The following is a 23,972-nucleotide window of genomic DNA, read 5'->3' as shown; positions in this document are numbered from 1 at the left end:
TTCTCCCCCTCTCTCTCTCTCTTTCTCTCTCTAGCTCTCTTTCTCTCTCTCTTTTCTCTCTCTCTCTCTCTCTCTCTCTCTGGTTCATTCTCTTTCTCTCTCTCTCTCTGGCCCATTCTCTCTCTTTCTCCATCTCCCTCTCTCTTTCTGCCCCCCTCTCTCTCATTCTCCCTCTCTCTATCTCTCCCCTCTCTATATCTTTTTCTTTATCTCTCTTTCTTTCTTTCCTCTCTCGTTCTCCCTTTCTTTCTCTCTCGTTCTCTCTTTCTCTCTGTTGCTCTCCTTAACCCCTCTCTCTCTTTCTCCCTCCCTCTCGCTCTATCTCTCTTTCTCTCGCTCTCTGTGGTTCATTCTCTCTCTCACTCTTTCTCCCTCTCTATCTCTCTTTCTCCCTCTCTATCTCTCTTTTTCCTCTCTATCGCTCTTTCTCCCTCTCTTTCTCTTTCTCACTCTCATTTTCCCTCTCTTTCCCTCTCTCTCTCTCTCTTTCTCTTTCTCCCATTCTTTCTCTTTTTCTCTTTCTCTTTCTCTCTCTATCTCTTTCTTTCTCTCTCTTTTTCTCTCTCTTTCTCCCTCTCTTTCGCCCTCTCGTTCTCTCTTTCTCTCTGTCGCTCTCATTTTCTCTTTTTCCATGTCTCCCCCTCTTTTTCTCCCTCTCTCTCTCTTTCTCCCTCTCTCTCTCCCTCCACATTCCCCCCTCATCCGTACCTGTCTCCTAGTCTTTCTTCTTTTTAAATCTTCTTCCCTCGCACGGTTGCCCTCTCCATTCATATTCCACACTCTGTTTCTCCTCGCCTCTTCTCTCATCCTTCGAGTCTTTTACCAATTGTCCCCTTTCCTTTCGTCATTTTGCCTTTATCTTCCTCTGCTTATTACTCTCTCTCTCTGGCCCTCTCGCTCCCTTTTCATGTTGCTCTTTCTTTCTCTGTCACTCTAGCTCCCTCAGTGCTTCTTTCACTCTCCCTCCCTTACTTTCTGCTGGCCTTCTCAAGCCCTCACTCTCTAACTCACTCTATCTTTCTGCCACTTTTCCTCTTTTCATCTCTCCCCATACTCTGACCTGTTTTTCTGTTTCTTTCTCTTTTCTCCATCTCTTTCTCTACCTCTTGTTCTCTCTTCACTCTCTCTTCCCCTCCCCTATTCTAGCTCCTATTTTCTCTCCCCTTTCTCTCCAAGTTCCTCTTTCTAACACACTGTCCCCACTCGCTCTCTGTTCTCTCTCCCTTTTTGTCCCCCTCTTTTTCTTTTGCCCTCTCTCTTTTTGTAATCTGATTCTATCTAGCTCTCTTTATCTCTCTCTCCCTCTTACACACAGCTCTTTAATTTCTCATATTCTACCATTTCTCGCTCTTCCTACCCTATCTCGGTATCAGCCCCTCTCTCTTTCTGCCTCACTTTGCTCTCCCTCATTCGTTCTCTCTCCCCCCTTTTTCTCTAATCCTCTCTTTTTTCTCTTACCAGGTCCCCCTCTGCCTCCCTCTCAGCTTTTCTTCACTCATTCTCACTTGTCTTTCTATCTCATTTCCTCTTCCAACCCATCTCCCTGTCCCTCTCCTGTTTTCCTCTTGCATTCTCTCTCTCTCTCTCTCTCTGTCTGTCTCTCTCTCCTGCCAGCACTCCATCTTGGCCTTCCATCCTCTTTCTAAATCTCCATTATCCTTGCTCTCTTTTTCTGTCCCTCTCCACTCTGCCTATCCCATTCTTTCTCACCCTCGCACCCACTTTCTAGCTCCCTTTCACCCATCTCTTTTGACTATCCCTCTCTTTCTCTTTCCTTTCGCTTTCTCTCTCTCTTGCTCTCTCTACCCCAGTCTTGTCTCTCTGCCTCTCTCTCACTCGGCCTCTCGGTCGCTTCTCCTGTTTCTAGTTCTCTTTCTCTCCCCCTCTCTCTGTTTTTTGTTCCTCTCTTTCTCTCTTCCCTTCTCTATCCCATCCCTTTTCTAGCTTATTTCCTCTCCCTTTATTTGTTTCTATCCCTCTCTGTCTCTTTCCCCTACCTCCCGCTCGTATCCTCTTTCTAGCTAATTTTCTCCTCCAATTTTTGTCTCCATCTCATCTCTTCTCTTCTCTCTCCCTCCTCTCCTCTTCCAAGCTCCCGTTCTTCCTCCCTCTCGTCTCTGTCTTTCTCCTCTCTCTCCCCCACTCTCCTCCTAGCTCCTTTTCTCCCTCCCTCCCCCTCTCGTCTCTTTATCTCTCCCCTTCTCTCTCTCGTTCCACCCCCTTCCTAGCTCCCTTTCTCCCTCCTGTTCTCTCCCCCTCTCGTCTCCCTGTCTCTCCCCTTGTCTTTCTCATTACACCCTCTTATTAGCTCCTTTTCTCCCTCCCTCTCTTTCCCCTCTCGTCTTTTTGTCTCTCCTCTTCTTTCTCTCGTTCCACCCCCTTCCTAGGTCCCTTTCTCCCTCCTTCTCTCTTCCCCTCTCGTTCCCTATCTCTCCCTTTTTCCTTCTTCCACCCTCTTCCTATCTCCCTCCCCCTCTCCCTTCCCCCTCTCTCCCCCTCTCGTCTCTCTGTCTCTCCCCTTCTCCCTCTCGTTCCACCCCTTTCCTAGCTCCCTTTCTCCCTCCTCCTCTCCCCCTCTCGTCTCCCTGTCTCTCCCCTTGTCTTTCTCATTCCACCCTCTTCTTAGCTCCTTTTCTCCCTCCCTCTCTTTTCCCTCTCGTCCCTCTGTCTCTCCCCTTGTCTCTCTCATTCCACCCTCTTCCTAGTTCCTTTTCTCCCTCCCTCTCTTCTCCTCTCATTTCCTGTCTCTCCCCTTCTCCCTCTTCCACCCTCTTCCACCATCTTCCTATCTACCTCCTCCCTTCCCCTCTTGTCTTCCTATCTCCCTTCCCCCCCCTCTCGTCTCCCTGTCCCTCCCACCCTCTTGTTAGCTCCCTTTCTCCCCCTCACCTCCTCGCCCCTCCCTCCATGAAGCCATCGAGCAGTAAGCACCCTGGTCGGTTTATGCAGCCGCCTATTACAGCAATAACTTTCCCAACTAACTCTTTATTGAGGCGCTGGCAGTAAAGTTCATTGCAAACGAGGTCTTTTATCTTCTCTTCTACAGTCTAATGAAAAACATAGATAAAAAGATAAAACGCAGAAACAACATTAACCATTTTGAGGAGGCAGTAGCCATACAAAACCCCTAATCCGGGCTTCAGCTGTGCCCTGCTAATCTAACACGCAGGGGATAACGCGGGGATGACACCGCCCTCTGTGCTGTGCAGCGGCAAATCCCACGGCACGCCACGCACAGTGGCGAGCGAGACATCAGGTGCAGCACGCATGCGGGCGTATGCTACAAACCGAGGTTTCAGGAGGAACTCCTGGCATGACCTGCATGTGGACTAAGGGCCTGATTATGAGTTCGGCGATGCGGGAGCAGGATTGCTGTGCCGACGTCCCGCTCCCACACCTCCAGACCTGTGCGTGCGCCGCCCACCAGATTATGACTTTTTTAGTCACTGGCGGCCAGTTCTTTGGCATTCCCCCCACGGCGGTGGCTATGAAATAGGTACCGCAATGGGAACGTCAAAGGCAGTACCTGCACAGAATGGACTGGTGCAGTCTATGCCATGGAGGTTCTAGGGTGCATGCACATAGGGGGGGCACTGGCCCAGAGGCAACAGGGGGGCCCTGTAGGGCCCCCTTTGTTTCCTCTCCACCATAGTTTTCGTGGAGGAGGAACTGCCATGAAAACCGTGGCAGAGAGGAAACTCGTAATATGCTTGGCTTGGCCTAGGTGGTCCTACCAAGTATAATGCAGCCTCAATATTGCCACACCACTGCAAGTGATCTCTGATCCCTGGCAGTTGCGGCAGTTCAATGATGGTTCGACAACCCAACTTGTAATGAGGTGGTCAGACCGCTGGTGCGGCGGTGGCTGGACTGACACTGTAAGTATGGCACTCCTCAGGCCGCCAGACTCGTAATCAGGCCCTATGTAATTGGCCACGTCATCTGCAATCGCATTCATTATATCATTTTTGATGTCACCTCTTATGTTATGCAATATCATGAGCAGTTCCTTGGTGGAAGTTACACCCTTCCCACATGGTCTTTCCCTGCTCCTGCACTCTGCTTATAGTACCAACAAGACATGGTATGTTTCAATGCCTCTTGAGCACTGTGTATAGGACACAGCCATTGCCCATGCTGTAACCAAGTACCTCTGCCCTCGAGGCCCTCAAAACATAGACCTATGCCATGTGTAGCAAGCCATGGGCAGAGCCCTTATCATGACTTGTGACATCCCCTCAACCCCAGGTTTCTGTGCTTAGCCCTTCTTAATTTAGTATCTGCAGGGCATGGACTGTATCCACTGCTTTCTTCCAGGCTCTGTACAGTCCAAAATGTTGGTAAATTTAACCATTAAGATGATATTGCAAATTTGCTTCACTCTCAATTAGTAATATATACATCTTTTGGTTTTCATGCTCTGCGATTTATTAACTTGGTGTAAGGTAGAATATATTTCTAAATTTTATGGTAGAACATCAGCATAACATGGTGAATGCTGCACAATGCAACATATAGCTGTCTAAAGGTTTTATTTCCTACCTGTTCTATATTGGTAGTGAGCATTTGGTATATGTAGTTAAATGTTAGTTGTTAAATCACCTAATTTTGTGTACTGTTTGTACTTGTTTTTTCTTAAACCTGCCCATTGCTTGTTTGCATTTCTTGTTTGTTGAGGGTGTTTCCGTGTAAGGATTTTACATATCTGTTCCTTTTTGTGTTCTGTTTATTTGTAAGTGACATGATGGGATATAGGAAGAATCGGTGCAATGTGGGATTGTTATAACTGTTTTTTTTTAGTTTACTAATTTAGTGTGAATTGATGGTGCAATATTACTTTACTTTTTACATTTTCTTCATTTTCTTTTTTTCATATTTATATTTAATGCTATTTTAAACCTTACATTTTCTAAAGAGCAATGAGGAAAATAGGACACATCCCTCTACGTTGTGCAGAGGTCAGTTCCCCTCTGCTCCTACAGACAGAGACAAAGCACACATCAGGATGCAGAATTCATGGGTCATTCCTTACTATCATGGGAAAACACGGGGCATGGCCTCCATAGGTGAATATATAATCACCAATGGCACTGATAATGTAATATATGACGTCACCTGCGCTGTCCTATTTTATATCATAAACAGCTGATTTCTGGACTTACGCTTTCTTTCACTTAGTCATGATCTGTACCCTCCCCTTTGCCTAAAGTACCCACAGATTATTGCCTTTGGTTATGCCCTTTGCTATGTGGTCCAAAGGCACACCGCTTGTCCATGCCCTGTGCAAGCTTCCCTTTTCTTCAACACCATTAGAGCATGGCCCATTGAACATGCCTTGTGCCCACCATCCTTAACTCTAGTGGTGTTCTGTGCCCCCCCTCTACTACCAGTCCGCGCAAGACATGGTCTGCTGCAGAGACTTGTATATTATACTGCAATGGCTGTGCAGTACAGTATGCTGAAAAATATGTTGCGAAATCCGAAAGGTTAAAGGACAATTCAAAATTCTGTAAGCCTCACTTACTGACATGCACATTTTTTGTAATGGATTTTGACACTGCAGCGGTCAAGAGACTTATTTATAATAGAAAATGCAGTGTAGGCTTTAGGTCCACCCCTTTTGACCAATGGCTTTCTTCGATTAGCCTCTTTCAGACACTGGCTTCAGACTTTGTCAATCATATTTTGGGTCAGCCCTATGGAGTATTCATCTTTCATCTCATACTATTGGCTATTTGAGTGATTCCTACAAACTCCACTTAAATGCTTGCATTGAAAGGCATGAGTGCCTGCTTTACAGCCATAACCCCTTTGGTCCGCTTCTGTTGGCTCCCTCCTCTATGACTCATTCTAATGTGTTATTATATGCTATTATTTTTGCCAGTGCTTGTTTTCTTTGGGTTTTTATATTTTGAAGTTTATTATGGTGGTCAAAAATAGTAAATCATGTGTTAATGTTTTGTTAGAATGATAGCCTTTGCTTCTTGAACACTGTATTCAATATTTGCTTGCCCTCTATATATATATATATATATATATATATATATATATATATATATATATATATATTTTTTTTTTTTTTTTTTTTTTTTTTTAATGTACGTTTCTAACAATTATTCACTAACCTATATTTTGCTTTGTAGTTTTGTTTTGTTTAAACTGTTTGCTTTTAGTTTATGTTCAGAGGCTTTTTTTTTTACGTCTAATGCTTTTGTATATCTGTTCGATTTGTGGCGACTGGTTTGAGCCAGAGCTTAAAGGTGTGATGTGTTAGTAACCAAATATATTTCTTTTTCATTATCACTAATTGTTGAGAGTTCATTTTACAACATCATCTTAGCTTCAAAATACTTCTACCTTTTAGCTACATTTCAGACTTTTTTTTATATATATATATATATATATATATATATATATATATATATATATATATATATATATATTTATTGCGAGCAGTAAGCTTAACTATTTTTCAAACTTATGGCTTCTCAACACGTGTTCATATGTTTTTTTAATCAGCAGATATGCTCAGGACTCAAAGTTTGTAGTCCTAGAAACATTTAAGATACTCAGTATATGAAACCAATAATGTAAACCAGCCTTACCTAAAATCTATCAAATTTGGTAGTGATGTAAATCCTGCGACCCCCACTGAACCCGAGTTAATCTGTCTGCAAAAGAAGACAGGGGCCTTAAGAAGGATGCAACATGGAAAGGGATCTCCAGAACTGATAAATCTTTAGCTGGTTCCAAACTTATCAATAGCACTAGCTTTTAATGTAACAAATATGTGTGTTGCAAGGTATAAACCAAAATATCCTTAATCAAAGCGTTTTCTAGGTGAACTGGTTCCTGTTCAGTAAGACCATTAGATCCTGAGCAGTGTCTTTATTACATGCACACCACAATCATGCACCATATACTGTTGGGCTTACTTTTATCTAAGCTATTGCCTCAGTTTTGCCAAGTCACAAAAGACCCCGCTAGATACATCAGCATTTACAAAATGTATAGCATAATATACGTCTGTTTACAATATTTTCATGTTTTATTGTGATTCTAACTTGCCTTGACATGATTCCAGAACCTTTTGAAAATCCTCGTACCTCTTTGAGCACCTGGATAAGTCTTTTCAACATTTCAGCCTGAATATGTTCTAGAAGAGAGCATCGTTTTCTTTGCATTTCATCCTTTCTGTGGATTACTGTGATCTTAATTTTCTGTCATTTCTGTTTTTTCTGTAATCTTTTCCTAAATCTGACACTGAGTTCCAATGTCAAATTAGTCTTCTAATACAGTTTTCAGGACCTGAATCTCTGTCCAAAAACGTTTATCAGTAAGAGCGACAAAGCATCTCTTCACCACCCTTTCCAAAAGCAGGAAGCAGATTGCAGAGAGATTAATACATAAATATGTAGCAACTAAAATGGCTGACAAAATTCCCTAAATTTTGCAAATGTTGTGGATCATAGGGGATAGATTTGAACGGATTCTCACATGATCCTGGAGTGCGTTTAGTTTCACTATGAAGTGGTCCACAGATGATGCTACAGGAAATGCTCAATAAAATCAAAACAAAGTGGGGCAGATTTACAAGAAACTGATGCATCTATAGAGATGTGTCAGTTTCCCTGCACCAGCTTGCGATACCCTTGCGCCACCATGGATGCACCGTATTTACAATGGCACAAGGATTGACAGGTGCGTCAGAAATTCTGACACATCTGCTGTCTCTAAAGTCACGCATTGCTGGGGTCTTGTCTCAAGCACGATGCAACTCCTACAATGCATAGGGAGGCCTATACTTATTGTATTGCATCATTCCTTATGCCTGTTTCAAGCGGGCATGAGGTTTTGACGCAGTGGCGTCCTAGAAGTGGTGCGGTGACATTTTGTAGATTTTACTGCGTCACTTTTACGAGTCTTTTCTGCGTAGGAACGCCCACCTGCATACATTATACCTAATGCAGGTATAGTGTGACGCAGAGCCTTACAACGTGACGCATCTCCCTAGGTGTGTCACATTGTTAATTGGCTGCATTGCTTACGCTGCGGCTCCGTCACAAAAGTAATGCAACGGCGACGCAAAAGGGTTGCAAGGGGCTTTCAAATCTGCCCCATTATATTTTCCTTTACCAGATATCAAAATGCAAAGCACATTTGCCATGTTCTTTCGACTAATTTCAGTTGTATCCTGTCTTCCATAACATCTGGAAAAATAATTTACTGACTTGAGTCGGTGAGTCAAGAGACTGTCTTACTAATAGTTCCGACCATGAGAGGAGCCAGAATAAAGGTTGACTGCAACTTAATTGCAATTTGCAGTATCCAAAGAAGAGGAGCTGATAACCAAGATCTAAGCTCTGTAGCTGAAATAAACACTAAAGATTTTCCCTTGTCAAGGGGCAGAGATGACATTATCGGGCATTACAAATAGGCTCTTAACCATAAAGTACTGGTCTTGAATTACCGAAATTTCACCAACCCCCAACGGATTATACTTACAATTACCCAATAGCATTCATCAATAATCAGTCGATTGGCAGTGTAGAAAGTTCAAGCGTTTATTAAACAAATCATACTCTGCCAGAGGAGCTCCCAACGACCTCACACCCCGAGGACCGCCGAGAGAATGCTGGCACATTGTCAGGTCAACACATATATACTATCACAATTTGCAACCGTTACCTAAGATGGAAAAGTACAAGTTGGTACAGGAGGTGGCAAGAGGTATGCCCATATATGGCACACAAAGCTTTTATCTGAGCTCAGTATAGCAAGGTCACGCTGGTCGACTCCCTTCTGCTAGTTTCGGTGAGAGTCCGCACAGCGCCTGCAAGAATGTGCTTATCTGGCCGGCCCCCTCCTACAACCTTGACGGGCCTCAAAGCAGAAGCAGCTGCTCGCTACATGTGTGAAGCTATCTCTCATGAGAACGGAGAGACGTGAAAATGCAGATCCATGGAGGTTTTTAGAAAACCGTATTACGGGTTGTCTAACTAAAATGGCGTCGGTCCTGCTGAGCGACGCTAACCTATTTACAAGAAGGGGTTAGAGTTGATTTTCAAGAAAAGGGTGTCTGGTGCCATATAAACGTACATAACATGTTAATTAGCTGCGTCACGCTGAACACTAACTGAGAAACTACCATCTATGTCTCTGTCTAGGGCCTAACTGAATTCCTATTCCTCAAACCCTACTTTTAGCGTGATGAAGCTAATAACAGAGGACACTAATCGTCGAAGATATCTTCGTCGATTGCCATGAGTTCGTGAACCTCCTGCTGGAGCATCTGGGCTTTGGTGGGGGTCACAGAAGGGGTGACAGCCGCTGTTAATCTAGAGGCACAATAAGAACAGCACGCAGGACCGCACTGTAGACAGAGACAGCAGACAAAAAGGATACCGGCCGCTCCACCCAAAATCAGTAATACCTTCCAACACCCCAAGTACATAGAAGACCCCAGAACCACCCCGACAGGGACCAGGACCTATTTTCGACATGCATCTCTGCTGCTATGCGATGGAGCTTCTGAATGGCCAAATGAACCGTTGGGGCGGAGTCTGGAATGTAAACACAGCAAGAGCTGCCGATCACCCGGCATGCACCACCTCGATCAGCCAAGATAACGTCCAAAACCATACGGTTCTGGAGCGCCACAAGTCTGGCCGCCTGAAGCTCAACTGTAACATTGGCCAGGATATCAGTAGTGATGTTAATAATGTTTTCTACTATCCTGGACAACCTTCTTATCTCTCTGCTATTAAAGATCGGTCCCCAGAATGGAACCAAGCCTTTGCTGAAGTCTGTGAACTGCTGCAAGGAGGTGTCGGTCTGATCAACTTCTGTTGCTATGAGCTGCCTACGTTGCCTATTGGGTACTACTCTCGTTGAGTGTAGCTGGTGTGTTTTATGATAGTCGGACGGTGCTATGTATACAGGCGGGTATAGGAAGGACAGATAGCAGTGCCCAGCCCAACCAAGGGGTAGCCAAGTATAAGCATTTTCTCCGCATACAAAATACACATTGGGTGGCGTCAACAAAGGCGGACTGCTAAGTATCTTCATACGGTAGGCATAATTACAAACACTGTCACCAACCTGTACATGCCCCATCCCCTGTACACAGAAATCGGAGGAAGTATTTAAAATAGGAATGGGTACGATGCGTTCGCTTGTAACATTTCGATCAACAAAAAGCTGAAAATATTGAGTAGAATTAAATTGGTTAAAATCATACAGTTCATCCTGCAACCAAGTGCTATTCCGAACCTCCATATATCTGTTCATACAAGCCTGAGGAACTAAGGATCCCCGTCCCCCATTACCTTGCGGGTCAAATCCCAGATGTGCCTCAATGTATGCTAAAATCATATTATAGTCTTTCTCAGTGTAAGTGTTCTGCCTGAAATTTTCTATATAATGGTTGTATATGGCGGAAAACATTTTGAACCAGGCCTCACAACTCCCTAAATAGGAGAGAGGTAGAGTGAAATGAACAGAACATGATTGTGCACAACAGAAGGCAGAAGTCCACACACCCAGCAGTCAGTGGCATTGGTAGCTCTGTGAGTTTGGTGAAGCATCCCTACAAATACATTTTTCGCATAGGTCTGGCGATGTCGTTCTTTGTGGGGTGCTAAGGTATGCATAAAATGCTCAGGGGGAGCAACAGTTGACATCATCATTGATTGCATTGGGTGCTTATATTCCAAGTATATGAAAACCCCCATAAAGATTGCTAAAATAACTGCTATTGTAACTACAAAAGCTATTTTCACACGCATGGTCCAAGTGGAAAACATTGGTTCATAAAAAGGTAAATACCTAGGTGCAAAAGGAAGTTCTTCCTCAAATACAATACGACCAAAAGGGTACATTCCTCACTAAAAGTCCAAAGTAACTAACTGTGCCAGAACAACCTTCCTGCCAGAGGGTTCTTCTCCCTGTGTCCTTCTAAGCCTCACAGGCAGACTTATCAACGTACACATCCAACGACGTCCCACGATGCAGATCTTCCGAAAGGAATTTACTCAAACAACCTGGCCAGTGACAAGAACAGAGTCTTTCTTTCTGAACAGAGCACAATATCAATGTTCCAGCTCTCAACGAGTTCAGTCCAGTGTCTCGCTCAGTACCTCAGATTAGAATCTAGCAAGCCCTACTTTTATCCGAGTCTTTCTTTATCTCCTAACTGTGCCATCTGAGGTACTGAGATGTTTTCTTGGCTGCAGGTTGTAATGGACATGACCGGGCACTTCCTGATCAGGGAATAACAAAGGGGAAGGTGCAATACCTTCATCAGAGCCGCTGCCAATCAGATCAACATGGACAGGGCCAGGGGCGTTTGCTGATACTCCAGGGACTGCCCCGTCCGGCCCTATCTTTCCTTCAGCTCCAACTTCACGAGCATCGGAGAACGGTATCAAGGCAACAGCTCTCTCACCCTCTTGGGTCAGGAATAGGATTCCCTCAGGGTGTCGCTGGTCATGAGGAAGTGGAAGAGGGAGTTTCTTTAGATGCGACATATGGATCCAGTGTCGTTTCCCATCCACTTTTACTGCCGTCCGTGTGGCCAAGAGGATCTGATGGGGCTCCTACCACCTCGGAGCCATGCTGGTGTCCCGATCGTATTTCTTAACCAGCACCCACTGGCCGGGTTCCAGGCGATGTCTGGGGCCCTCTGGCAGGGGCTGCAGCACAGACGCTACCTGCTGATGAATAGAATGAAGGTCTTTAGTCAGAGTATACAGGTAATCGATCAACATAGGATATTCAACATCAGTAAATTATCTTGGTCTCGGCACGCCCCACACATTAGCGGGTCGCCCAAACACTATCTCATAGGGGGATAGGCCAGAGCGTGAATGAGGGGTGACCCGTAGGGACATAAGAGCTAATGGGAGGGTGTCAGGCCATTTTAAACCAGTGCTCTCTTGGATCTTTGCCATCTTTAGTTTCAGTATTCCGTTATATTTCTCAACTAATCCTGCTGACTGGGGGTGTCTAGCTGCATGAAATTTTTGTTTTATCTGGAGTCCATTGCATATACATTGAACAAGGGCCCCATGAAAATGCCCCCCGTTATCGGACCAGATCAAGCGGGGCAATCCGAAGCGTGGGATAAACTCTTTTATAAGGGCTTTTGCGGTGGCTAGGGCAGTATTTTCTTTCGTAGGGTATGCCTCAACCCACTTGCTGAAGGCGCATACCACCACTAGTACATATTTTAAGTTATTGACGCGCTCCATATGGATATAGTCCATCTGGAGCACCTCAAATGGCAATGTCGGGGGTGCAAAATTCCCACTCAAAACAGGTTCTCCTTTACCCGGGTTATGCTGCAAACAAACCATGCAATATTGAACTAGATGTACAGCTGTTCTCTGTATATTGGGGTTATTCCAAACTGGATCCAACAAGGCACAAATGCCTTTAGGTCCAACGTGAGCTGGTCCATGGGCCATAGTGACGACAGCCTGTACCATAGCATTGGGCAGCAACCATCGCTGCTTGTCTGTCAAATCCACCCAACAATTATTCTCATCCAATCTTCCTACTTCCTGCTCCCATCGGTCTAGCTCTACTGAGGTTGCTTCGTTCTGAATTTCTCGCACACTTTCAATAGTATCATCGAACAGGTCAGACTCCCCCACCCATCTTGCAGAGGAGTTCACATACATAGAAGACACCATGGACTGGGCTGTTTGTTTAGCTACCTGGTCCGCAAAAGCATTACCCTCTCCCACTTCATCCACCACTGTTTTATGTGCACTACATTTTACAATTGCCACTTTCTTGGGGAGAGTCAAAGCTGCAAGTAATCGTAATACCAAGGGTCCATTCTGTATCTTCTGCCCATGTGAGGTGAGAAACCCTCGTTCCCCCCATAACCTCCCAAAACTATGGGCCACGCCAAAGGCGTACTGGCTGTCCGTGAATATGTTGACCTCTAATCCCTCACTCAACTCACAGGCTCGTAGTAAAGCCATCAACTCAGCCGCTTGGGCTGATCGATGGGGTATTCGGAATGTTTCAACTACTGTTTTTAGAGTGGTAATTGCATATGCAGCTGTCGTTGTGCCATCTGTTAATTTGAAACAAGAGCCGTCCACATACAATTCCCCTTGGGGGTCAGATAAGGAAATATCTGTGAGATCGATTCTTCCCTTCGTTTCCTCTTCTGTCCTGAAAATACAATCATGGACATCATTCACTTGTTCCCCCGAAGGGAGGGGTAACAGGGTAGCCGGATTCAAGGTGGCACAACGCTAAATGGTTACATGTGGAGCAAACAAAGTCAATTCATAACCCGTGAGGCGCGCGCTTGTCAGATGCTGTGTCTTGGTTTTATTTAATAATGCGTCCACAGCATGCGGCACCATCACGGTCAGATTAGAATTTAGAACAAGCCCTTCTGATTGTCTGATGGCCGCCACCACAGCCGCAGTGACCCTCAGGCAACTAGGAAGTGCTCTGGCCACATTGTCCAATGTGGCCGAAAAATAAGCACACGGTCTTTGCTTACCACCAAAACCCTGTGTCAACACTGAAAGCGAACAACCGTCGACCTCGTGCACATATAGTACAAAAGGTTTACGGTAGTCAGGAGTGCCAAGGACAGGAGCAGAACACAGAGCAGATTTCAGAGAAGCAAAGGCAGACTGACATTCATCAGTCCAAGGGAGGGGTTCATGCACATCTTTAGTTGTTAAGTGTAGCAAAGGTTTAGCAAGAAGAGAAAAATTAGGGATCCATTGACGACGGTAGGAGGTAATGCCAAGAAAAGCACGGACTTCACGTTGAGTACAAGGTACAGGCATGTTAGAGATAGTAGTAATCCGTTCAGGTGATATACGCCTACCCTCCTTCGATAGTAAGTGGCCTAGGTAGGTCACTTCCTGTTGACAATATTGGAATTTGGACAAGGAAACTTTATTACCACTGTCTGCTAGATGGTGCAACAATTTAACCGTGGCCTCTTTACAACCCTCTTCAGTGTCAGACGCTATCAATAAATCATCAACATATTGCAAGAGCACGCTACCATCTGGCAAGGACAGGTCATCCAAGACCGCCTTAAGGGCTTGGCTATAGATGCTAGGGCTTTCGGTATAACCTTGAGGAGCGCGACAGAATCTGAAGCTTCGACCAGATAATGAGAAGCCGAAGACCTGCCTGCTATCAGGATGGATAGGGATGCTAAAGAAAGCGTTCTTTAAATCGATCACAGAGAAAAACTTGGCTGTGGGAGGTATCATAGTAAGGATGGTAGGGATGTCAGACACCACTGGGAATTGGGGCACCACTATATTGTTAACCTCTCGTAAGTCAATTACAAAACGATAGACATCAACATTTTCAGATGTCCCTGTCTCAGGAGCCTTTTTTAAGATAGGTAGGATCGGACTATTACAGATGTTCGATGCTGTTTCCTCCACCACCCCATTATCAATCAAATCCTGTATTGTAGAAAGCAAAGCTGGCTCTCCCGCTGGGGAGATCTTGTATTGGGGTATGCGAGGCAACTTAGTACCGGGTTTTAATGTAATGCTGACAGGAGGGATATCCAATTTGCCGACATCCGCGTTTCCTGTTGCCCACAAGCTGGGCGGTATGTTTGCAAATTCGGGCGGCAATGGGTCATTTTTAGAAAAACATTGTTTTGTGCTTACATCAAGATTCTGAATTGTCTAATAAACACCATCTGGAGAGCAATATATTTTGGCGTTCAATCTCTTTAGCATATCCAAACCCAAAAGATTCTCTCCACAACTGGAAGTTAAAAGGAAGGGAGAGTCCATGGTAAACGGACCAATCGTAAAGGAAAGAGGCTGAGAGATGGGGCTTATTACGGGAACTCCTGAAAATCCCACTGAGACGTTATTCTGCCCGGACAGAGCGGCCCCTGGGACCAACGAGCGAGCAACCGAACTATTCATCGCTCCCGTGTCAATTAAGAACTTATCGGTGGTCCCCTACAACTCCCCCGTCACATAGGGTCCTTGTTGATTGACCGGTATCGACACTTGGCCCCCACTCTGTCCTTGGCTGTCCTATACATCTCCGAATTTATCCTGATCTTCGTAGCCATAATCTTCATTGTAGTATTGCCTACCTTGGGGTTTATCGAAGTGATTTCGCCTGTGGTCTCCCTGCACTGCTTCTTCTCTGCGCATATCACTACGGTCCGTGCCGCCGCGTCCTCTACCCCTTCCTCGGACAGCTCCGTTCTGTGCTAACAGCACCGGACATTGATCTCTCCAATGGCCTTCCTCTCTACAATACGCACACTGATTGGGTCCCCATCTGGAGGGCTGACCCCCTCCTCCTCCTCCTCTGGAGACCAGCCCGTTGGACACGGGCCCTCTGGCGCCTCTCCCTGTCCCTCGACCTCTCATGACTTGCTGTAACAGTACTCTAGTTTTAAGGTCCTTAGCTTTCTTTTCAACTTTATCCTTGCTCTCGTTTTCTCTGTGTTCGTAATACTGAGCCATGCTTAATATGATAGAAGGGGAGGACGTAGTCCACGTACTTTCAGCAGCTTGCAGTCAGGCTGAAATCTCAGGAATCAGATTTGTTACAAATCTATATATGAACAATCGTATTCCCCCTTCGCTAGCGAGGTCCTGACCACTGAAATCAATGAAAGTTCCCTCGAATCTAGTAAAGAAGGCAGAGACACTTTCATCTTTCTTTTGCTTACAAGCAGTCAGCTTATCCCAATCAACCTTTCGTGGAGGAATCAAGGTATGCATATAAGCTATGATCTTTGCTGGTAATGGATTTATTTCAGCCTTCGGCTTATCCCCCGGCTTACGGTCTTGATCCCATGCCTTAAGCTCATCCCAGGTACCCCCCAACTCGGCCGCGTGGGTAGTATCATGGACTTGCCGCCATATGTCTACGGGAACCAACAATCCGAAAAACAATTCAATATCTGCTAGAGTCATGACAGCGGAAGACGCTGCCTCTGTCAATTCCTTATAATAGGCAGTGGGATTCATACGGGGGTCCGGAAGTTGGGCTTTTAAAGCCAACACTTCACTTCGTTTCCATGGCGTATACACCCATTGTTCCTGAAACCTGGCTTCCACTCGGTCCCGTGTTATTACATTTTGATCATTGCGCAGTTCAGTTATTTCGGGGTGATAAATTGAGTGCACCTCCCTCATGGGGTGCTGAGAACCCAACTCAGGGAACCGCGAAAATAGTCTGCCTCGGTAACTCACCAGAGTGTCAACATTCTTATACACTTCTTCGGGGCTTAATTCAAATCTATGGGCGCGGTCCTTAATGTCATACAGAATTTTTGGTGTCAATCCTGTTTCCCCAAAACACTGTTCCCAGATTTCAATAAGAAATCGGGACATGTGTCGCAGGGCAACCTGTTGCATCACCGGCTCAAAATCTTTTATAGTACTCCATATATTAGTCAAGGTGTATATATCCCTGTACATCCACCTGACTGCTTGATCAGCTATTGCTTCTTTTTCTCCATAGCCTACAGTCCCTCTCGTAAATAATCGTCTAATGTGTGAGCCCTCTGGGTCCCCAATCGGAGCTTGACTCCTGCATTCGGGGGTCGCACTAGCAGACTGGGAAGTCCCTACTGGGCTAGGCATGGTCAATACCATTGGGGAGACACCCGCTGTGAGGTTCCGTGACGATTTTACTCGTGTTTGTAACATTGTCGTAAATACATAATTTTGGTATCAGTGAACCGCAAATGATCCATTTAGTATATCCTGGTGTTTTCGCTATGCTACGAGCAAGAGCACTCCAGTTACAAACACATTTCTGTTCTACCCATGGCATCCATCTTAGAACACGGAAGCCATTTTGTATTCCTTGCCCTCACATAGTCAATGGACACGCAATGACCTCTTTTCATTAAAGGACACGTAGGCTTTAACCGGCGATTCACCTTGCGAGTGACACGTGCACCTTAGGCCAGCAACGCTGTGGCAGCATGACTCGGCAAGAACTGCCTCCCCAGCCTGAGGCCAGTCCTGCTATACTGGTTCTTGTGTTCGTTGGCCTGATCATGATTAGGCGGCCGAAGCTGGTAACCGTGCCCATTTACGACCCACAAACATCTCTTATCCTGTCTTTCTATCTTCTGCACCTGGCTCTGCTCCTTTCCTTCTGGGCCTTTATTAGGGGGAGGTAACGAAATTTACGATGAGGCGGTCCGGGTCTTGAATGAGAAATTGACATGGGATTATGATGGAATAGTGGGAACCCCTCATTCGTAATGTTTTGACATCAGATACTGTTGACGATTCCTGTGCAACGCCAAATATTTATTGTTTAAGACACGAATGTTTAGAACTGTGGTAACATGTAAAGAATTTGCCCCAAGCAGAATATTTAGTATATAAGGAACAACCCTCTTTGTACAAATTGAACAGGCTCCTAGATACTGCCCATGTGTAGTTTCTGTGACTTCTGTGTCCCTGCAGTAATAAACCTTTGGTCTTTGACGCCACCATCGAGAAGCCCGTGTTTCTGTTTGTTTGTGCACCGAGACAGGTAGAACTCCGGGGTCTTCGGGTGTTATCCCTGACACCTCTGGACAGAACCAAAAAGTCCAGAACTCCAATTGGCGCCCAACGTGGGGCGACGTCATTCGGTACCGGTCCAAAAGCCTGAAGAGTTCGAGGAGCTTCGTGTGAAGATTTCAGAGGGAGGCGCCCCACTTCATCGATCCCGGCATATCGCAAAAGTGGCCCCGACGTTCTCTTCCACGAGGGTTCCCGTTCAGACGGCTGCAGTGGTCCGTTGCCTTGACCGTCGCCCTGTCTTGGACCCGAGGTGCAGTCCTTAGTACGGCGAGACGTGACGGGTTTCTCCTTGGTGACGTCTTCAGTGCCTCAGTTAAGTATTTTGTGAGGGTTGCTCCTGTTTGGATAATCCTTTTAGTTCTCAGTTCAGTTCAGTTCTGTAAGATTATCACTGGTTATTCTGGTTACGATAATCATTCTGTTCAGTTCAGGTATCGATACATTTATCAGTTCTGGTAGGCCTAAGTTCTTGGTCCGAGTGCGCATCTTTTCTGTTTGTGTTTTGTCTGTTCTGTGTTCCGGATTATAAAATGGTAAGTCGGAAAAATTGTATGTTGTCTTGTTTTAGTTGCAACAGTGATTCCCAGTTGGAGGACTCGTGTTTGGTTCCTCCGATTGGAACTCCCCTTTATGATCTATATTGCAAGTTTGGTGTGGGCCCTATCTCTTATAACGAGGTATGGATCCACTATACAGAGAAAGATGGTGTCCTTAGTTGGCCACTACATGGTAGTTTTGAACCTGAAGTTCTCGATAATCTAGAAAGAAGGTTGTTCAAGAAGAAAGCCCGGCCGGCAATGTTTGATTCTTTCCGTTATTGGCGAAAAGAATCTAAACAGAGAGAAATTAAAAAGTTGAAGAAAGAACAGAAAGAGCAAGAGTTGACTTTAGAACAGTCTGCTAAGCAGCTGCAACTCAACGAGTCTGAAAAAGCGATGGAGGTGGCCAATAGAGAGCGTAATTTAGCGATAGACAAGTGCTATCCTGCTTTGCCATCGAGTACGGCTAGGATAGTAGAGGACCCTGAAAAGGATCCCCTGTTGTCTTACTTGTTAGATCACCCCCACCGTATGCACAGGGTGCTACGGCTCCACCTATACCGAATGTTCAATTACCGGTTGCTGGACAACCTGGTGTCCCTGTTCCCGCTCCCCTGAATCAAGTTCCTGTACCTCCTGTGGTCAATATTAATGTTCCTTCGACAACCCCTCTTCCAGGGTTGCCGGCTTCTTTGCCTATGCCTGTGTCGCTCACACCTGCTAGTTCACAAGCTATTTTGCCTGCTACTCCTACTGTTCCTAATCTATCTGTTCCAACTGTTACTCTATTTACTGCCTCTGCTAATATTATGACTCCACTTTCTGTTCGTCGGAGAATCACTGTTTCTGTCTCCAATATTCTATCTCCCTTCTATAAAACTCTGATTAAGACTCCTACCTCTGACTCTGTGCAGAGGCGTAGTCAGCTTCCCAGTACTGAAGAGCGAGGAATATTAGATTCGACTGCTCTTAGATGGGTTTCAAAAGTTGGAAGATATAATGTACAAGATGTATTAGATACATTTATGCAATGGAATGAACCGACACAACGATATGTGTTCGATGAAATGTGTTTCCTTCTACGTGAGGAATTGGAAGAGGATGACCCTGAATCAAATCTAGAAGAATTAATTAATGTTCAGAAAGAGTTTGCTGCAGGTATGATAGTTGGACAAAATATAAAAGAAGCGATGGAACTGGTTCTAAGTTATAGGACCGACTCATCCCTTCGTTCACCAAGAGAGTTAGGGAAACGTAGTACGAAACAAAATCGTCAATATCCAATGAGAGAGGTTCCACCAATTTGGCGTGAAGCTGTGCAAGCTAATGTAAACCTTGGTATTGCAGCCGCTCCGGCCCAATTCCAGAGAGTATGGATACATATTCCATGGAAGCGAGCTGAAGTATTAGCAGTGAAACAGGCTTTGCCAGATCCGCGTAAAAATCCTGCAGGATACTACAAAGAGTTGGCTCAGACAGTTGACGCTTGTGTATTGAATCTTGCTGACATAGATCTGCTATTTGGTAATGTAGTACCACAACCAATTTGGGCTAAAATTCGTAAAGAGAATCATCCAGTTGCCCTAGGTGGTGATTGGGCAGCTATAATTGCAGCGGATGGTCAACAAATAGGTGGTTACAAACCAGAACCCCTAATTGCTAATTTGCCTGGTAGGATAATCGATTTAATGAAAACCTTGATGCCAGCATTGCGCGTTAACTGGGACAAATTGTCCGCGTGCAAACAAAAGAAAGACGAAAGCGTCTCCGACTTTTTCACAAGATTCGAAGAGACTTTCGTGGATCATAGTGGTCAGGATATGAGCACAGAAGGAGGCCAGAGATTATTTGTTGATAAATTTGTGCACAATCTGTTGCCAGAACTTAGTGGTAAATTAAAGAATTCTGAAAGTGCGTGGGCTGTCCCTACGACTGCGCAAATACTTGCGACTGCCCAGTACTATGAAAATAGGGATAAAGAAGAGAAGGAAAAATCAGATAAAAAGACGAAAGATTTAAAAACTAAAGTACTTTTACAGCAAGCTTATCCGCCTCGCACGAATCAGACTAGTATGCAGCAAGGGTCATATCAAAGAACGGATTATAATTTTCAAAGGCCACAATACCAATGGAATCAATGTGCTTATTGCAAAATGGAAGGTCATTACAAAAATGAGTGTCCAGTTCGGGCACAAAATAATGCTGCGGCAGCTCAGAGAGGTCGTGGTAGTTCTATGCAAAACTCTAGAGGTCGAGGACGAGGTGCTATGCCTCCGCAGACGAGTGATCGCCCTTCTAATTATTTCGACCAGCGAAATGGACAATCTGCCCAACAGAATAGGTCTCCACAGTATCATGTTGAAGACTATTATGAAGCTAGTGAGGAAGTTCAGCAAAGTGAGTACTAGGACAGCCATGGACAAAGAGAGGGAGTAGTATCAGTTCCAGTAGATCAGAGTGGGCCTTATGTCGCAGTAGCAACATCAGGTATAGTCGAACCGTTTCTGTTGGATACTGGTGCAGCAAAAAGTTCTATCATTTATGCGAAACTCCCTGGCGCACCTTTGTCTGGCTTAACAAACGTTTCAGTAGGTTTTTCTGGCGCCCCTGTTCACAATCCGGTTTCTGGTCCTTTGTCTATTTCTGTTGGACCCTGCCACTTGAAAGCACCCCTGATTTTGACGACAGGTTGTAACGAAAATCTGCTTGGTTTAGACTTGTTAAAACGCCTATATGCGACATTGTACTGTTCTCCAGAAGGAGTACAGCTTACGTTGGGTAAAAGAATCATCTCTCCAATGTACTTGTCGATGGATGCGCTCCCACCAGAGCTGCGTTCACTCCCTGATACTCTTTGGGCGACTGGTCCTAATGATGTAGGTCTATTGGAAATTCCACCCTATGTAGTAACTTTGAAAGCAAATGTCAAACTTCCACGAATTCCACAATACAGAATCTCTAGTGAAGGTGAGCGTGCGCTCCTACTGATAGTGCAAGATCTGATTGAGAAAGACGTTATAGAAGAAACTAGAGGTAATGTCTGTAATAGTCCTGTACTGCCTATTTTGAAACGAACTGACCCAACAAAACCTCCAGTATATAGGTTTGTAATTGATCTCAGAGAGGTTAATAAAATTGTGATTCCACAGTTTCCTGTGGTTCCAGATATTACTGCGTTGTTAACGTTGATTCCTGCTACAGCAGCATGGTTTTCGGTTGTCGACTTGAAAAATGCCTTTTTCAGCATTCCGATAGCCGAAGAAAGCAGAGATATCTTCGGTTTCTCTCTAGGAGGACGAAGCTTCAGGTTTAAACGCGCTCCACAAGGCTATTGTGAAAGCCCATCCATTTACAGTCAAGCATTAAAAAGCCAGTTAGATTCCTTCGTACTTCCTCTTGGTTCTGCTTTAGTACAATATGTCGATGATCTTCTAGTGGCTGCTGATGACAAGGAAACTTGCAAAACAGCTACGATTTCTTTATTGCATCACTTGTCAGATTTGAATCACAAGGTGTCACCTTCAAAAATGCAATACTGCTGCCAAGAAGTGACCTACCTAGGTCATCTCTTGTCAAAGGAGGAAAGGAAGTTGACCCCAGAGAGAATAAAAGCAATTACACAGATGAATGTTCCTAGCACGCAGAGAGAAGTACGTGCCTTTTTAGGTATTACCTCATATTGTAGACAATGGATCCCAAATTTTTCTCTTTTAGCAAAACCATTGGTAGCCTTGACTGGGAAAGGTGTTCCGAGTCCGGTACCATGGTCTGCAGAATGTCAGCAGAGTTTTTCTGAGTTACGAAATGCACTGTGTTCAGCACCTGTATTGGGTACACCCGACTACAGTAAGCCATTCACGCTCTATGTCCACGAGAGAGAAGGTTGTGCATTGAGTGTTTTGACGCAGAAATTTGGTGATAAACAATGCCCTTGTGCGTATTTTTCATCAACGTTAGATCCGGTAGCCAGAGCATTGCCTAGTTGCTTGAGAGCTACAGCCGCAGCTGCAGCCTCCATTCGACAATCTGCTGGTTTAGTAATGAACAACATGCTAGTGGTTATGGTTCCTCATGCTGTGGATACACTCATGAACCGAACCAAGACGCAGCACCTTACCAGTGCTAGATTATCAGGTTATGAACTGACACTGTTAGCTAGTCATATTCAGATCAAGAGATGCAATGTATTGAATCCAGCAACATTGTTGCCGACTAGCCAAGAGTCGAGTGATTCCGAACCACACGACTGTTGTTTCAAAACTGAGGAAGAAACCAAAGGACGAATTGATCTAAAAGACACTCCGTTATCAGATCCAGATGGCACGCTGTATGTTGATGGGTCTTGCTTCAAATTGGAGAATGGTGATGTGACTGCTGCTTATGCAGTAACGACCTTGAGTACGATTGTGGAGACTGCAAGAGTGAGTCAGAATTCTGCCCAGGCTGCAGAATTGATCGCGCTAACAAGAGCGTGCGTTTTAGCTAAGGGAAAGAGAGTAAATGTGTTCACAGATAGTCAATACGCGTTCGGCGTGGCCCATAGTTTTGGCCGCTTGTGGAAAGAGAGAGGTTTCATTACGTCCCATGGGACTAAGATTCAACATGGTCAGCTAGTTAATGACTTGTTGGAATCTCTAACCTTGCCGACTGAAGTTGCGATTGTGAAATGCAGTGCTCATAAAGCAATCACGGATGATGTTGGTCGTGGGAATGCTTTTGCCGATGAGACTGCAAAACAGACAGCTAGAAATATGATGAGTAGAATGTATGTTGCAACGTCTGCAAGATGGATTTCTGAGTCTGGAATGTGTGAGGACACAGTGGAAAGCGTGAAGGAAATTCAGAAAGAGGCGACTGAGGAGGAAAAACTTGCATGGAGAGAGAGCACGGGTAAATTGGACTCGAGTGGGTGTTGGATTGACTTGTCGGAACAACAGCGTTGGATGTTGCCTGATGCGTATGTGCTTGCAGTAGTAACGATGGCACATGGAACAGCACACATCAGTTCAAAAGGGATTTGTAAGATGTTGGCTCCGGTCTGGAAGAATGATGGGATTAGTAAGTGTGCAGAGAGAGTGGTGAGAAATTGTATGGTATGCTTGATGCATAATCCTGGCAAGGGAATCCCCACACCTGCAGGTCATTTCGCTCCTCCTTCCTGCCCCTTCGAAGTGATCCAGCTAGACTTCATTCACATGGATCGTTGTAATAACCTGAAATGCGTCCTAGTGGTAGTTTGTGCTTTCTCCAGATGGATCGAAGCATACCCGCTAAAGGACAATACTGCCTTATCCACTGCCAAAATTCTTCTTAAAGAATACTTCCCCAGATACGGAATGCCACGGATTGTATGGTCAGATAACGGAAGTGAGTTCGTAGGGAAAGTTATGCAGAGTGTGTGTGCCGGTCTAGGGATTAGACAGAAGTTTCATAGTGCGAATCATCCCCAGTCCGCGGGTTTAGTCGAGGGTTACAATGGCACCCTTAAACTGAAACTTGCTAAGATACAAGCGTCCACGGGTTTGTCCTGGCCAGACGCATTGCCTTTGGCTTTGCTATCAACAAGAGCAACTGTACATTCTAGAGTAGGGCTTAGTCCTTATGAAATAGTTTTTGGTCGTCCTGCAAATGTTTGGGGGGTACCTAGACCAAAAGAGATCAAACAGCTGGAATACCCAATGTTAATTGATTACCTTTTCGACTTGACTGCTAAATTGAGTCTTATTCACCAACAGGTTTTCGATGCATTGCCAAAGCCACCGGAGAGTCCAGGCCATCAGCTGAAACCAGGTGACCAGGTGGTCATTAGAAATTTTGCAAGAACGAAAAATCTTCAACCCAGATTCATTGGCCCTTTCCAAGTCCT

The sequence above is a fragment of the Lissotriton helveticus genome, chromosome 10, assembly GCF_964261635.1.
Source record: "Lissotriton helveticus chromosome 10, aLisHel1.1, whole genome shotgun sequence".
NCBI lineage: Eukaryota > Metazoa > Chordata > Amphibia > Caudata > Salamandridae > Lissotriton > Lissotriton helveticus.
Note: the sequence above shows the minus strand (reverse complement) of the source record.